Source organism: Choristoneura fumiferana, chromosome 17, assembly GCF_025370935.1.
Source record: "Choristoneura fumiferana chromosome 17, NRCan_CFum_1, whole genome shotgun sequence".
Lineage (NCBI taxonomy): Eukaryota > Metazoa > Arthropoda > Insecta > Lepidoptera > Tortricidae > Choristoneura > Choristoneura fumiferana.
In genome coordinates, this window is record NC_133488.1 from 448896 (window position 1) to 467716 (window position 18821).

General features: G+C 37.9%; 1 pseudogene; it reads right to left on the reverse strand.

The window, feature by feature from the left end:
* Positions 1-768: 768 nt before the first annotated feature.
* Positions 769-18164, reverse strand: LOC141436689 (putative inorganic phosphate cotransporter; annotated as a pseudogene).
* Between the last annotated feature and the right edge of the window lie 657 nt (positions 18165-18821).

Here is an 18821-nt window from a genome sequence, read left to right on the forward strand (position 1 = left end):
TCCTCCCAGCGGTACCTGGGTCGCCCAACCGGGCGGCGACCAGCCGGTCGTCCCACGTACGCTCTTTTGGCAGCCCGATCCTCTCCCATTCGTAGTAGGTGGAACCAGCGAAGTCTGAACGCCGAGCGAACGAATTTTGTTACGTGATAATGATGAATACAACATCGAAAACGTCGATAAAAAGTCGGTACGGTACAATACCGGTACACAATCTGTCAATAGCCGCACCCAAAATTCCGGGCCTTACTTATTACAATGTTATTAATGTCTAATTTTAACAAAATCACTCGTCTTCGTGGATGGCACTAGGTATACATGCACCGAATGTCCGGCGACGGAGCCATAGAACACCGCAAAAAACGGTCAGTTGTCCGGTGTAAACAACGGACGTCTACAAGCGGCCTAACAAAAAATCATCATCAGCATCATCATCATCATCATCATCCCAGCCTATATACGTCCCACTGCTCAGAACAAGAGGGCTTGGGCCATAGTTCCCACGCGGGCCCAGTGCGGATTGGGATCTTCACACGCACCATTGAATTGCTTCGCAGGACGTGCAGGTTTCCTCACGATGTTTTCCTTCATCGCAAAGCTCGTGGTAAATTTCAAATGTAATTCCGCACATGAATTTCGAAAAACTCAGAGGTGCCAGCCGGGGTTTGAACCCACGACCCTCTGCTTGAGAGGCGATAGGTCAAACCACTAGGCCACCACAGCTCCAACAAAAAATATGGCAAGTATAATAAAAGCGTGTAAAACAGTCGATGTCTTCAAGTCAATTTATTTTCATTATCACAGTTTTTCATTTTGACTTAGCAAAATAGTGAGTTAGTGGAGACCGCGTCTTGGCAAACGTAGTGTAGGGCGCCCTCCAGCCAGGTGGAGTGACGATTTGCGAAAGGCTGCTGGTAGAAGCTGGATGCGTGTTGCCGAGGACAGGGCGCAATGGCGCTCTTTGGGGGAGGCCTATGTCCAGCAGTGGACTGCTATAGGCTGATGATGATGGTGATGAAAATAGTGACTAATTTAAAACTAACTTTGATTTAAAGTTCCACTTTTTACAACAATAACAAAATGGTGTCTTCTTCGCGACTAATATTCTTCGTTCTCAGGTCTCTGATGGTTTGTTTTTAATCACTATACTGCCGTCTTTAATGTAGCACATTTCGGTGTCCAAATGCTCTGAAAAATACCAAAACGTTTAATGAAAATTTCATTTTTAATGCCAATTAAATAAACACGCATATCTCGCATAAACTTAGCTATTATAAGGTCGCGGGTGAGCAAAGAAATTATTTTTGTTCATCGCCAATTAATTTTACAAAATAATACAATGTAAGTAAACCCACGACAAATTTAGTAAAAAGTTTATATTTTATCTGCTGCAGTTTTCCTCAGCATTCCGTGCTGCATGCTATACAGCTACACCACCATTGGACAGGAGTACAGACACAAACTTCTCCTATGTATCACTCTAACATGTAATTTTCTAACCTGTGTAATGTAATAAAAGATAGATTTTTATCCTAGTTTTATTTTTAAGTCATTGTAATATGATATAGGATAGTTTTTTATCCTAGTTTTATTTTTAAGAGTCATTGACATGTGATATAGGATAGTTTTTTATCCCAGTTTTATTTTTAAGAGTCAATGAACTAAAAGAATTTCCTTGCTCACCCGCGACCTTACGATAGCTATAGCTTGCGGTAGGTTCTTTTAGTTCATTGATATGGACCTCCGCAAAGTAACGCCTGATTCAATCAATTATTGTCATTTGTATTGTATTGTATCCCGGAAAATGGCATAGTAGATAACCAAATCCTACGCGAACGGAGTCGCGGGTAAGGCTAGTTTTGAAATAATTGTACGACACAGTATAGATTAGTTAGTAGAGGTAAGGACGAATTACCTTTTTCATCTCCGTAGAAATTCCACTCCTGAAGGTCCACCTTCAGGAATATAACAAACACCATGTTAGTAGCTATTTGCAGGACAACGATGATGATAAAGGTGATCTGCCACTTGTGGTGGTTTGTCTGTGGAGTAAAAATAAGTTTCTGTTAAAAAAATTATATTGAACAAAAGTTTTTTTCTAGACTGTACTTGCGTTGTTATCCACATTTTATCAAATTTCAAGTTAATCCACCCACTGGAAGTCGGTCAAAAATGCATTCATAGCAACGCAGCACAGCACATCTCTAGTGGAAACATAGCCTGCTTTGTGGTTCCATCCAAGCAAAACAATTTCCTATACCATAGAAACAATAGCGTCAAAGTTGTCAAACGTGACAATTCCTGTCAATGCACCCTATTGCTTATCACAACGAAGCTTCGAGTTTGAAGTTCCTTGTCTCGCTGTTTAGCGTATTAAACAATGCTATGTTCACTTATTGATTATCGTTATGTTTGACTATGACAGAGTTATAATAGAAAGGCAAAGATAAGCTATTTATTTACAATCCTTTAACTGCAGCTTTTGAATTTATAATCACTTTTGCGCTCTCATCAATGTCGTCATTCATCCACCATTACCTTTCATATTTCGTTTTCTAGACACTGGCAAAATTTTCCTCCAATGGACAGAGCCATATCACAAAACACAGATAGTTCAGAAGTCAATCTCCATACAAGTGCGCTCGAGCAACGCACACATAGACACTGCTCACGGACACGGTATCTCGGGCCGGTTGGGACCAGTGCGAGCGCGAGTGCCATCCGCTTGAGACACGCGTCTGTGAACTTTTTTGTGCAATAATGGAGCAACAAAAAAAAGTTATTATAACTGGTCAGTGGACGGTTGTTTAAATTAAATAATCGTGAATTTCGCCAATAACGAAATCGTCGCAAGATATTTTCTGTGACAAATTTATAATATAACAATGACATTAAACTTAAAATATTTTAGTTATTAATTTATTTTTCCATTCTTCCCGTTTCATTCTCAACAATAAATCAAACAACTAGATAAGAGTGCGACTACCACGATAGTTTTTTGGTGCATAAGCCATAGTTGACAACCTTAGAGCGACCGCCGAGCGTAGGTATGAAAAGTGAAGTAGGTACAGGAGATTGACTTCTGAACTATCTGTGTTTTGTGGCCATATTAATAAAAAACTGCAGCTTTGCTGTAGTAAACCATCCACCATTCCACTGAACGTATTATCTATCATAGTGAAGATGTTTAGTTTTAGTTTTGTAACTGATCTTTCAGAAAGCGCTGGTAAAATAGCCCATTGCGGCATTGCTGCCTGCTTACGAGTACTTACAAAATAAACGATTTGTATGTATGTATGTATGTAAACAAAATATTATATCTGTATTGTACAAAATAAGTAAACAAACACAGATGACAAACAATGAAATATATGTACAAAGGCGAACTTATCCCTATAAGGGATCTCTACCAGTCAAACTTTGAGTGGATGAGAGGATATAATTACGCGTTCGGTTACGTGGGTGCACACTCACCGGGGGGTTCAGCTGAAAACCAGCGCTGCAGCTCTGGTTACAGGGCTACGGTATATGCTGAGCTGAGTCCTTTTGGCATCACACTACAGCACAATATCTCTTATTTTCCTCTCTTTTCCTATTTATGTTTTTACTGTTTTTGTTGTGATGTAGTGTGTTTTTCTTGTCAATAAATGTTGTGAGTTTGAGTTTATTTTGAGTTTGATATTCAGTCAGGTACAGACAGAGTGAGTGGATTTGTACTTGAATTTTGAATTGAAATTATTTGGATTTGAATCATAACATGGCTCCATATAAATAACCTAACCAACAAAAAGATGGAAAACCTCCGACATTGTCACTTCAAAGTTCAATATCTCAAAAACGGCTGAACCGATTTTGATAAAACATAGTCTAAGAACCATCGCTAGAAAACCTGCTTTCAAAATATAAAAACGCATTCAAATCAGTTCGTCCGTTTGAGAGCTACGATGCCACAGACATACACACAGATACACAGACGCACATAGCGGTCAAACTTATAAAACCCGTCCTTTGCGTCGGGGGTTAAAAATTATGAAGATTAAATACGAGTATTCATCAAACTTCGGTTACGTTCGATATTTAATTGAAAGCTTCTCGACTTACCACGTCATCTCCTACTATGTCGGAGACGAGGAAGGGGATCGCCAGCCCTGAGAGGTTGGCCACCATGTTGCCTAACCCCATCATCGGACCGGCAAAGTTGGGCGCCAAATCTATTTGATTAATCTGTAATAAAAGACATAATAACCTATAGATTCATTTTTATAATTTTATGTGTTACGGTACATAAGGCCAGCTGTATGAGCTTTACGGTAAAGGATAACCTAACCAACTAAAAGTTGGAACACCCCCGACTTTGTCACTTCAAAGTTTCAGTAAAATACGGAATCGCAGTGACGTGCCGTAAACGTCAGTGCCCTTTGCCCTTAGTGTAATTTTTCGGTTATAAAATACGTCTCGATCGCGTTCGCGTTAAATACTCACGTGGAAGCCGGTGTGGACTCCTGAGTGTAGACCCAAGCTGATGACCAGTAAAGTGACAGCCAGCCACGTTGTGCTGACGTAGCACATCCACAGCAGAAACACAGACGACAGCACCATTCCTTTAAATAACAAAGTGGCAGTTTTTTACCCAAAAAGAGGGGACGGGGGAAAGAGGGAGAGGGGGCGGGGTGTTATATATATAACTTATATAAGTTTGACCGCTATGTGTGTCCGTCTGTCTGTCTGTGGCTCCATAGCTCTTAAACGGGTTTTCCAACTTTTTGTTGGTTAGGTTATGTTTTATAACTTTTTCTCAGAATAACCTAACCAATAAAAAGTTGGAAAACCCCCGACTTTGTCACTTCAAAGTTCAATATCTCAAAAACGGCTGAACCGATTTTGAGGAAACATGTCTAAAAACAATTGCTAGAAAACCTAATTTAAAAAAAACACATTAAAATCGGTCCACCCGTTTAAGAGGTACGGTGCCGCAGACAGCTAGTGTGATAACAGCTAGTATGATATAAGAAAAATGAAGCCGTGCTGAAATAATATAGTATAGCCTTTTATACCTTTATACTTTAGTCGATAAGTTTATCCTTATTTCTCGGAATGGAATACGCGTGTTCAAGTTTGAACCCGAATACAATTTGGTCACCCGGATATTGAAACTTACCGATAGAATTTGAAAATCTCCTTATGTTGATGAGGCTCATGAACTTATGGTTCCTTAAGAAGTCTGCCAACCATCCGAATACCAAGGCCATACAGTACATAGAAATATATGGCAGAGATGACAGTATTCCGTTCTGCAATGAAAAAGAAAGAGTACGTAATTGCCAGGATGTCAAACAAATTCAGTCTAGTGATCATGATCATAAATATTTGAACACGCACTGATGTTATTCATAATATCAATTCAAATCAAAATATCTTTATTTCAACCAACATATGGTCTTATAAGTAATATATATAAATCATAACTCCAGTGTTAGTGATTAGTTAGCACATGAATCATATAGCAATAATTCATGTACTGACAGTCCTATCTCAACGGTATTTGACAACTCCTTAATTTGCCTTATCTTAATATTATTCTGAAAATATAGATATCCAGATAGCGTTTAGCGAAGAGAAAATTTAAATCGGTTGAAAATTGGATTTAAAGTGATTTTTTTGAAAAATGTGTATACCTGTCTCTTTCTCAAACGCTTTTCTCTATGCAGCAAGTATGGCGGTACTGGCGTGTGACGTCACATGCCAGTATGTCTTTCTCTGTCTAATCTTGAATTTCAAACCATTATAACTTTGTTATTTGTAAAGGTAGCTTAAAAATTGTTTCTCTATTCGATAACAGGCATTGTGAATTTTTAATTTATAAAACATATACAAAATAGTCAAATACCGTATTAGGGTGCTGTTAGTACGTACTTTTACTTATTACTTCGTTCTTCACCTCTGTTTGGCACTTCAGTCAACTTAGGTGGCGAAGGATCAAGGTATGAAAAGGTAGAAGGCCCTACTCTAGCGAGCGCGGGTGCACAGAGCGGACGCACGGCTGAGAGAGGGCGCGGGTGTAAGTAAATATATAGCTTATACTATTTTTCAATAGGTGTCCACCCGCTCCGTGAAAACCGCGTCAGCTAGCAAAATTCATTGATATGGAATTCCACAAAATAACTTCTGAATCAATCAATTATTTTGAATATAAATTATTATGTCGGCAAGACTCACATTCTTTATGTCAACCCCTAAGACCTTGTTCATGTAGAGAGGCAGCTGGGTGAGGATGAAGAGATACCCGATGGCGGAGCCAGCGTGTGCTATGATGAGTGCCCAGACTGCTCTGCTGGTCAAGATGTGCTTCCATGGCGTTTGCCGCTTCTAAAACCATGGAAAGAGCAAGAATAGTTAGGAGGTGGTAGGACCTTGTGCAAGGTCCGCCCGGATTGCTACCACCATCTTGCTCGCTTATCCTGCCGTGAAGCAGCAGTGCTTGCACTGTTGTGTTTCGGCGTGGAGAGTAAGACAGCCGGTGAAATTACTGGCACGTGAGGTATCCCATCTTAGGCCTCTAGGTTGGCAACGCATCTGCAATACCCCTGGCGTTGCAGATGTTTATGGGCGGTGGTGATCTCTTACCATCAGGAGACCCACTTGCTCGTTTGCCATCCAGTCGAATAAAAAAAAAAAAAAAGTTAGTTACAGAAGTGATCTCCTTGTATGATTAATTTTCGTGTCACAATTGAAAAAGTTAATGGAAATTAAAACTACGTGCTAACGCAGCTTTAACGCTGTGCAACTTTTTGGTCTTTACCAATATGTGTCACAAAATTCAACATGACAGCAAGATATCTTCTTGTGCTTGCATTGTCATCCAACTTGAATACCACAATGAACATTATTACAACGGTTATAATAATAACTAGCTTTTGCCCGCTGCTTCGCCCGCGTGGAATTCGGTTTTCGCGCGCTGTTCCCTCGGGAACTGTGCATTTTTCCGGGACAAAAAGTAGCCTATGTCACTCTCTGGCCATAAACTATCCTAGCCTATCTATTTTTAGTCTATAGCTAGCTAGCGTATTCAAGTATCTCAAAGTTTGTCAATTGTGTTATGTTTCTTTTCTTGTGTACAAAAAAGAGTTTACATACTATCTCTATGCCAAAAATCACGTCGATCCGTCGCTCCGTTTTGACGCGAAAGACGGACAAACATACAAACACACAAACACACACACTTTCGCATTTATAATATTAGTATGGATGAACGCGACCTTTAGCCCTGCTTATTATGATTTCACGCTTAAATAACTCAGATTGTTTAGATGATTTTGGTATGGAGATAGTTTAAGAGCCTGAGAAGGACAAAAAATACATTTTTATCTCAGGAAATTGCATAGTTCCCACAGCTATAAAAGTAGCGATAAAAGATTTCTTCACAAAGTCGCAGACAACAACTCGAGTTGAACTGTTTAATTTTGTAATTTTATAAATCATAATTTAAGATTACCTTCTTATAGTTACAGGTCGTTTTCTTACTAATTTGGTCCCGCTGAATCAATAAATAAATATCATGGGACACTTGACACCAATTGACCTAGTCCCAAACTAAGCAAAGCTTGTACTATGGATACTAGGCAACGGATAAACATACTTATATAGATAAATACATACTTAAATACATATTAAACATCCAAGACCCGAGAGCAAACATTCGTGCTATTCACACAAATATTTGCCCCGGCCGGGAATCGAACCAGGGACCTCAAGCTTCATAGTCAGGTTATCTAACCACTTGGCCATCCGTTTGTCGAAATAAAGGATTAACTTCTTTCCTTTTACTATTACCTTCTTATTTTTAATCAGACTATGCGAGATTAAATGACCCCTACTAAGGTCGTATTGACCTAATTCCTTGATTTTTACCTTAGGTACAGCATCAGCTGCGCTATCCCCCATGATGAAGGCCAGTTCCTCATTGCTGATGGTCTTATGCTGCTGGGGGCAGTCAGAGCCGAAGTATGCCAGCATACAGAAACAGACGAGAGCCAAACCCCCCCACAGCCAGAAAGAGAAGGGCCAACCAAAGGACGAGCTGCCGCAGAAAATGCCAGAGAGTTGGAACGAGATTATTGTGCCGAATTGTGAGCCTGAAAAAAAAATTGGGTCTTTTCTTTCTCTTTCATGATTCCACATCCGAAGTGTAACAAAATGGCACTCTATTCATCATCATCATCATCATCAATCAGCCGTATGACGTCTACTGCTGAACATAGGCCTCCCCCAATAGACCTCTAGTTGCTTCGGTTAGAAGCATCCTGCATCCACCTTGCAGGATTTTGCAGGTGGTAGGACCTTGTGCAAGGTCCGCCCGGATTGCTACCACCATCTTGCTCGCTAATCCTGCCGTGAAGCAGTAGTGCTTGCACTGTTGTGTTTCGGCGTGGAGAGTGAGACAGCCGGTGAAATTACTGGCACGTGAGGTATCCCATCTTAGACCTCTAGGTTGGCAACGCGTCTGCAATACCCCTGGTGTTGCAGATGTTTATGGGCGGTGGTGATCTCTTACCATCAGGAGACCCACTTGCTCGTTTGCCATCGGGAGCTACTCCGAAATTAAAAGTTCGTATCGTATCGTCCCTCTCACATTCGTATCAAATACTATTAGCGTGAGCGAGGTAGCAATGAAACAAATTATGAAATCAAACTTCACACGATACGAGAAATTCTCAATATGCTATGGTCTTGCAAGCAAAATGTACAAAATGTAGATTGACCTTTATCTAGGCCTCTCCAGTATAATGACTCTTTATTGTACACAAAAATATAGCAAGCAGGATGATAGTGTAAATAGTGGTAGATAAAAAAAATACAGCCCTTACACGTTTCTGAAAAAACTGAAAAGCAAAAAATAATAAACCTTTTTCACCTTTCTCTCTAATTTAACCTTAATCTAGGTACTAGTTTAAAGTCGGTGCCTCAGCACGAGCCAGCAAGTGATAAGCCCATCAGGTATACGATTATAAGTCCACTTCTGATAGCTAGTGCTAAGGCACCGACTTCAAACTAGTACCTAGATTAAGATTAAATACTCTCCTATTTTTGCTTTTCTTTTTTTTCGGCGGATTAATTTTTCTGTTCAAAAGTTTTTATTTTATACTTTTTTCCCACCCTTGGGGTTAATTTTTTTTTCAAATATATATAATACATACAAGGTACATATCTAATCCAATAAAAAAATAATTATTAAAAATCGGACTACTCTGTAAAAAAATATGCCTGGTCATACATTACAATTAGCGACTGAACAATCAATCATTCTACCCTTAGGGAAAAGGTAAAAAAAGGTAAAAAAAATGTACGCGTCGACCTGAGATTTTTTTTCGTCGGTTAAAAATATAAGCTACACGTCCGATTGCTGGTCACTATCGCAATATTGGTTTTGACCCCTGACGCAAAAAGAGGGGTGGTCAATTTATCGCCAATGACTATCTGTGCCATTATAGTTCTCAAACCGATGGATCGGCCTATGTTTGAGAATAGGTTTTTGGTAAAAATATCATTTTTAATACAAGGAGATATTGAACTTTAAAATGAAATTACCATTTTGGGGAATTTTAAACTTTTCTAAGGTGGTTAGGTTATCCTTAACATCGTCATAAAGATGACTACACAGTGCCATTACTTAAGTTTATTTATTAATTCAATATAATATTACATTACAAAATACTTAAATTTCCAGTTACAAGAATTCATTTTGAAATCATCATTTGATTAGTCTTATTAGGTACCATGTAAACACTGTGTATTTACCTAGTATGTTACAGTAAAGAAATACGTACAAAGGTGACCTTGTCAGAATGTTAGCACGAAATTATAATGGAGTTGTATTAGGAATTGCATTTCTCCCGTTCTTCGGAACATCATTAAAGAGAGCACGTGACGCTCCACCGCGGAGTTACAAAGAATCTGTTAAAACATACGCGCACAAATACCAGGACAAAACGGCGATTTTCATTTATTATTACAAGCTAATCCTGTTTATCTTATTATTTGTCGTTTGCTTGGGTCAAATCTATGAAGCTAAATTTGACTCACTTCCAGCGGTCCGATTGACTTGAAATTTGGCATGCTTATGTAATTTTGCTGACAATACGAGTACAATTATCTCGTAGTGACATCTTGGTGGTCCTGTCGGGATCGTCTCCGCAGGAGGGAACACCTCAATGGTTAATAGTATAGTATAGAACCGACTTAAAATTACGACAGTCAACAAAAAAAGCTTGTATTAAAAATTATTTTTTTAACGGAAAATTATTCTGTACCTAAGTTCTCGTGAGACATTAAAATTACTATATTAAACAATTATATAGATTATAAGAACAGTTAATAGTGATTATGAGTCACAAACGGTCCACTTAGATTAGATCTTAATAATTAGGTAATTTTACTTTCTACCGTATATTTTTATTATGTGTTTCAAGTTATTTTTTTAGCGTAGTTACATATTCCTTTATGAAAATTACAATTACATATAGAAGAAGTTATCGGACTGTCTATAGAATTTAATCAGCTTGACAAGTACTAATTTACTACGAGGCAACGAACCCCGTCTGAAAGAACGCTCTACTTATTGAAACCGATTTACTTAGACAAAAGAGTTAACGACTTAAATAGGTGTATATGTACGTGGTAATAAATTTTACCTACCTTTAATTTTACCTGTCACTACTGTACCGTTTTTGTCAAACTTAAAACCTGATTTGCTAAAAGTGGCTCCGAAGCGGTAACGTTTCGTGTGCTCTGCCTACCCCATTTGGGAATACAGGCGTGATGTTTGTGTGTATGTGGTAATAAATTATAATATTGTATTGTAACCCTTTATTGTACATAAAAAATATGAAAATTAAGTTAACAAGAGAAAGTGATGTACAAAGGCATACTTATCCCTTAAAGGGATTTCTTCCAGTTAACCTTTGAAAGATTGAAAGGACAACAGAAACATATAAAAATATAATAAACATAATTGTCTAGTTAACCGTGTAGTAGTGTGCAGTTGACAAGATAGCATGATGTCGCTAACAAGACTTGCTCAAATAAAAAAAGATTGCATAAATTTACATATATATTCTAAGTAGTACATAGGTACGTAGGTATACAGAAAGAATTTTAGTCTGAGCAATTTTCCGCAGAGAGCTATAAACGATTTTTATGTTTAAGTAAAAATACCTAACTTCACGTAAGAAAAGTTATTGGATTATTGTATATCTATAATCTGTATTACCTATTTTCATCATATTGTGCCAAGTTTCGTAGGCATGAGATTTATTCGGGTTGCAAAAGCCTCGTTGGTCGAACTTTTAGTTTTGTGAGTAGAATCGAACCTTGAATTGAAAGCACATGGTTCCGTATAAAGAGTCATGTAAGTTTAAGTGGCAATGGGCACAACCGCCCATCTTCAGCTCCCGTATATCCCGACCCTGAGATAACCACGTCGTGTGCGTGTCGTCAAACTTCCGCCGCCGTAAGGGCCGCGACTCCGCGGTGTTCTCAGCCCCCCTACTTCGGATTAGCTGCGTGAGCGCGTGCCCTTGACACGACTGAACTTGTTCATGTTGGAATCCTACTGTTATAATCGCTAAAGTTTGTGTGTACATGTGTATTTGATAATCTAAAAGCTAATAACCTAACTTAACCAACAAAAAATTGGAAAACCCTGACTTTGTCACTTCAAAGTTCAATATCTCAAAAATGGATGAACCGATTTTGGTGAAACATGTCTAAGAACCATCGCTCAAAACTCTAATTTTAAATTAAAAAACCGCATTCAAATCAATCCACGCGGTTAAGAGCTACGGTGCCATAGACAGATACACAGACGGACAGACAGACATACATACATAGCGGTCAGACTTGAAACTTATAACCTAACCAACAAAAAGTTGGAAAACCCCCGACTTTGTCACTTCAAAGTATAATATCTCAAAAATGGCTGAACTGATTTAGATGAAACATGTCTAAGAACCATTGCTAGAAAACCTGCTTTCAAATAAAAGTCCAGCCGTTTATGAGCTACGGTGCCACAGACAGACATATAGACACAGATACACATAGCGGTCAAACTTATAACACCCCTTTTTTGCATCGGGGGTTATAAACTAGGTTTAGACGTAGCCAGTATTCGCTGTTAGTATCACTGGCAGCCAGTGTCGGTTTATCGGCCTTGTATAAATAGGCTAGGGGCTGTTTCACCAGCATCCATTGATTAGTGTTAACTGACAGTTAAATGTGATGCCGTCTCCGTCTATTCCAACAAAACAAATAGAGACGGCATCACACCTAACCGCCAGTTAACACTGATCTGACTGATGGATTGTGAAACAGCCCCTTAATCCATTATAACAAAACAAATATTACATTAAGGGGCTGTTTCACCATCCATTGATTAGCGTTAACCGACGGTTAAATGTGATGCCGTCTCCGTCTATTTGAACAAAACAAATAAAGACGGCATCAAACCTGACCGTCAATTAACGCTAATCTATGGATGGTGAAACAGCCCCTAAACCTCTTTAAAAAACCTACTTCCTACGAGTATATAAATGCAAAAGTTTGTGCGCGCGCGTGTGTGTGTGTGTGCGTGTGTGTATTACTTACTCCTTTACGCTAAAACGGCAGGACGCATTTAGATAAAATTTGGTACACAGATAGTCTGGAATAACACATAGGCTACTTTTTATCCCAATATCTCTACGGGAGACCTATCACACCTAACCGCCAGTTAACACTAATCATTGGATGGTGAAACAGCCCCTAATAATAAGCTGTTTGCAAGCTGATTCTGTCTCACCGGTATAAACGTAGGTGCTGAGCCGTCCTCTTTCGCTGAGCGGAGCCCACTTCCCCAGCAGCGTGTGGACGCTGGGGTAGAAGGCAGCCTGCGTCATGCCCTGCAGCAAACGGCAAGCGCAGACGCCCATCCAACCGCCCTGGGGGAACCAAGTCAAAGTCAATAGTTATTTGTGTCACAAGGGAGCAAAATGGTGTATTTACGGCGAGGGCGTACATTGAATCCAGAATGTAGCGAAGGATTCTACAATTCTTGCTCGCTAATCCTGCCGTGAAGCAGAAGTGCTTGCACTGTTGTGTTTCGGCGTGGAGAGTAAGACAGCCGGTGAAATTACTGGCACTTGAGGTATCCCATCTTAGGCCTCTAGGTTGGCAACGCATCTGCAATACCCCTGGTGTTGCAGATGTTTATGGGCGGTGGTGATCTCTTACCATCAGGAGACCCACTTGCTCGTTTGACAACCAGTCGAATAAAAAAAAATTTGAATCCTGAGCGTAGCGCGGGATTCTAAAGTAGAATCCTGAGCGTAATGAGGGATTCAAGTGTTAACGCCCAAGATGAAAATAATTTTGCACCCGAGTCGCTCATACAACTTTTCACACTGAGCATTAAGAAACTTGAAAAAAACAAATTCTAAATATTATTAAAGAACAACCAGCAGAGAAAATGGCGTGGTTTTACAATTATCAACTTCAAGAAATGGCATTTGCAATAAAATACTTAGAAAAGCCTTGAACCGAAAAAGTTGCCCTTTTGCTCGTCAGGGAGGAAAAGTTACTTTTCTGAGGAGAGGTGTGAAAAATATCTTTATTCAATTTAGGCTATACGACTAAGTGCAATAACAAGCACTAATGAATGTCAAAAAAATCTACCACTGGTTTGGAAAAATCTCCGTTGAGAAAAATTCGGCAAGAAACTCAACGAGGTACCTATATATTTGTTAACAGGTTCGTTATTTGAAGTAAGGGATCGCCAATGCGGATCGGAATTATTTTCAAATATCCCAAACAATACACGGTGATGATGTCTTATAATTTTCAGTGTTTATTTTTAAAGTTCTTTTTATTCAAACCCACTAATTCAATATTTTTGAAATAAATACATTAATTACTTCGAAATTATTTGAAAAATATGAAATATGTGTTTTAAATACAAAGATGCAATAAATTAAAACAATTATTTTTATATTTTACCGTACGGAACTCTCTCCATGCGAGTTTCGACCCACACTCATACTGTTTCCTTTTGAGGTATGAATATTGCCAAGAGCATGTCGGACACGCCCAAAATAGGGCTCCGTTGCCATTACGAAAAAAATAAGTGATATTTTTCTAAGGATTTTATTTTGTACGGAATATCCAAGTTTAGGTATATTTTATACCTTAGGCTGCTATTTACTCTTAATCTATTAATAATTCTCAAGAAAACTTAACCGTTATAGTTTTCTTTGTAAGTTTGATATAATTACTACCATCCTGAATTTTTTCAATTTTTCCAGTCACCGGTTTAGATTTTAGAGGGGGGGGGGCGCTAGATTTTATTAAAAATTTGCACTTTAGAGTTGAATATTTTGCAAACAAATCACTGAATCGAAAAGTCGTTTTAGCAACCCCGTAATGGTTTTAAAAGACCTATCCAACGATACCCCACACTATAGGGTTGGATGAGAAAAAAAAAACATCCCCATTTTACATTATTTATTTAAAATATTATTTAAGTTAGCTAGTAGATTTATTATTTAGTATTTAGTAGTATCTTAGGTATATGATTGTATTTTCTATAAGTTTATATTCTTAAATAAATTACATATAATAATTTTATGGCGAAACTATAAGGATTTCGTTTTTGCCATTTTGGCTACGGAGTCCTAAAAACTTACGAATTGGGTATCCAAGGTGTAATAATAGACGTAAGTCCGTTCACAGCCAGTCCGATCAAGATAGGTCGCTTCCCGCCCACCTTCTGGGCAATAATACCCATTGGTAGCATCATCGCTGTATAACCTACAAAAAACGCGAACAGCATGATCTCCTGTTGTTTCTTACTCCAATCGTAAGTCTGAAAACATAAGGTGATTTTTTAATGACATACCTTAAACGACGGAAGTTTTGTAGCTTTTTTTTATATGCTCCTGTTGGAACTCTACATATAGAGATTGGTTTTTTGGAATCTTTTTGTATTTTTTATTTCAATTCCAAATTTTTACTTTTACGGTCATCCCGTAAAACCTAAATTGAAAATACAAACTGAAATAGAGATGCACATTAAAACCAGAAAAATAAGACCATCACTGGGAATCGAACCCAGGTCCTCGGTAATCCGTACCGCGTGCTATACCGCTACACCACTGATGGTCAACGGTACCGACACGAATTCCCCTATGCACCTCATATCTCAGCTTGTTTGTTTCTTATTTAACCACTTAAGCATATAGGTACTCTACATAATAGGTTAGGTAGGTTTAGGTAGGTTTATAATAATATTAATTAATTTAATTCCAGTAACTTATTGACCAGTGGGCGGACGACGGATGCAATTTACGTCAAAATCATGTCGAACAATATACGGAATATGGATATGACTACAATTGGTTTTAAAAAGAGAACATAGTTGAAAAATAGGTGGATAGTTTTATTGTTGTAGTAAATAATCGTATTTTTTCAATATTGCATATTTTCAGTGCATTCCTTTTATAGTTCACGTAGCCCTCATCGAGAAACTTTCGGCATTCCATTGGAACTAACCGCTCACCCGGACAAGAGATATCGTTATTAAGCAATCAAATTAAGATTGGTTTTTTGGAATCTTTTTGTATTTTTTCCAATAATTATCCGAGCTGAGGGTATGGATGGATGTAATATTTTATTAATTAGCAAAATTATTAATTATTTAGCAAAGTCTTACCTGAAACACTGACCCACTATTCCTATAATTCGTACAATTTATCTCGCTTGCATTAAACTCCACGGCTTCACCAATCAGAATAGTATTGCCAGTAAAATTGCCAAGACAGCTCGGCTCTTTCTGTGTCATGGCAACAATGGCCACACTGAGATGGGCTTTGATGGTGAAACCGACTGACAGGCTGATGAAGAGTACGAGAACTTGCATATGGCGGGCGCCAAAACCCCCTGGGGCTTCGTATGATGGGGGTTCTGAAATAATGAGAGGCACACTTTATCCGAGCGTTAAAACCGCCTCGTTTTAACCCCCGACGCAAAAAGACGGGTGTTGTTTATGAAACGGATGAAGAATCATAAAGACAATAAACGTTACTATGAAACACGATTATTTAGAATGAATAAAATGCATTGTATTTCATATTACATAATAATTAAGTTTTATTAACAACCCAGTTTCGATTACCGTGCTGAGTACAAGTTTTTTTTAAAACTATGAATCCATTTTTTTGTTACTAAAATCGATGATATGGTTCCTAAGAACAGATCTTCGTACCTATGTCTTATAGTTTCAGACTTTCCCATACTGTCCGATCTAAATTGGCCACCCTGTAGGTATATCGCTCGAATAATAAGAGTTATGATGACAGTGTTTATTTGAAAAAAAAAATACATTTGAAAGAAAACCCTAATCATCATAATTCAACTTAGAAGGGGGGGGGGGGTTGATTACTTCGACAGGACGTTTTTAGGCTGATGATGACGATAATGATAAACTTTCGCATTTAATCTGTCTTTCTATTTATAGGTTTCAGTCAGCAAATCCTCAAGTTTGCTATGAGTTACTTAGGTAGCTGAGGAGCAATCAATAATATTGTACGAGTACAGCCAGAATAGCATGAAATGGGTATGATGTTGAAATTACAGTTGACTCTTCTTGACTTCGTATAAACAACAATACTTTTAAAATTATTACGTACCAAGAACACCCCAAATAAAAACTCTTCTTTACTTATTCCCATAAAACCCTTGTCCGAATTTTTATCGAGTCTATAAAAAGGTGAAAAATGTTGCATAAAATCTTCGGTATTCGTAAAGATGATATAACAAGATCTTGAAAGGTATCTTGCTACGTTTAGAAGCCCTTACAGTTAAGAAGGAATATAGTAGAAAATTCGTTTATTATGACTCCGCCTACAATGACCAACCGCTTAATATGACGTAATTGCACTGTAAAGTTTGGTTTCATATAACATTCTCCATAAAAGAGTTTGGATATAATGACTTCGCTTAGTCCGCTTTTTGTGACTTGTCAGTTATTATGACCGAATTTTGAGATATTACATTGAATTATTGTAACCAACATGATTTCTAACACCTTCACAAACAAACACCTTAACAAACTCATCTTGAAGTTTGTTGGGTAGGTATAATTACAACTGGATTAAGGAATCGTTCAATTGAAATGTTTTGAAACTGAAGAAATTTTGAAAATCACACCAGAAAATTACTAACCGAATGGTTTAATAACATATTAAGCCCATTAAATGAAAGATCTAGCAAAACTACAAAGTTTTTCTTAATTCTACGTTTATGCTTTGTATGACGTCCGTAAGTACGACGTATTTGTGCGATTTACATAAGTATTCCAAATTTCAAGTCAATCTGACCACTGGAAGGTGGTCAAATTTAACTTGCAAGATTTGATTACAGACAGACAGACAGACAGCACACAGATAAACAGACAGACAGACAAACAACGGGACAGGTGAAACTAAATAAGGGTCGCAGGGTCCATTTTTAGATTTATTATAGTTTTAGTTTATTTAATTTTATTGTACTTACCTAATATACCTTTTTTATAGTTGGACCTGTATTGTTCTGGAAATAAAGAGTTACAATGTGATTAATTAAAAAAAAATACATATTACACACCAAGACCCGAAAACAAACATTCGTATTATGAGCATTTCTAAAAAAGTTTGTACATTTTGCGGACAGCATAGGCTAATTTTAAATTAATAATTTTGTTTATTATTTTAATTGCATATTATTACCTAGTTCTTAAAGATTCTAAATAATATATTTCTTAGAGGTTGTAACTATAAAGTAAGCTGTAAAGTTTAATCAACTGAGTCGAGGCCGTCGATAATTCTTATTTTGTGACTAAGATTCAATTAAGTATAACTAAATAAAAGCTTGTAAAAAGAAGGAAAAACTTAGAGGCGTGAGCCAGGTTAGCTCACGCTTCTTGAGCGTCTTCCCTTCTTGAGAGACCATAGGTCGAACCATCACTTTCAATAGGCTTCTACGGCAGTCAATAACAGGTCATCCAACAATATTATGTCAAAAGTTAACTCACCATCATTCCCCTCTTTCCCAGGTACCTTAGCATAATCGCCTTTCCCAGCAGCCATCACGCCAAACAATGCGAATTTGTCATCCCACTTGACATCTTGATAAAGTACCAACAAAACCACTTGTCATAGCTAAACAAACAACTATCGTAACACATACACATTTTGATATGAGGAATCAAATATTTGTAGTGGTTAAATATGATGGAAGATGGAAAACTACGTAATATTTTAGCTAAATGAAAACTATATTTTTAATTTAACTTTCTTGGAAATAATGACGAGCAAAATTTTCAGCTGTATTCAAAAAATCTACTACCGATTTTTTTTATTCGAATGGATGGCAAACGAGCAAGTGGGTCTCCTGATGGTAAGAGATCACCACCGCCCATAAATATCTGCAACACCAGGGGTATTGCAGATGCGTTGCCAACCTAGAGTCCTAAGATGGGATACCTCAAGTGCCAGTAATTTCACTGGCTGTCTTACTCTCCACGCCGAAACATAACAGTGCAAGCACTGCTGATTAGCGAGCAAGATAGTAGTAGCAATCCGGGCGGAACTTGCACAAGGCCCTACCACCTGCAAGATAACTTGTGTTGGGAAGTAACAAACTCAACAAAGTGTATTTTATTCAAAAGAGATCTATGTACAACTAGCTTTTGCCCGCGGCTTCGCTCGCGTTAAATTTGGGGTAACATTAACATACATTTACTTTCTACGATCCTTTTTTTC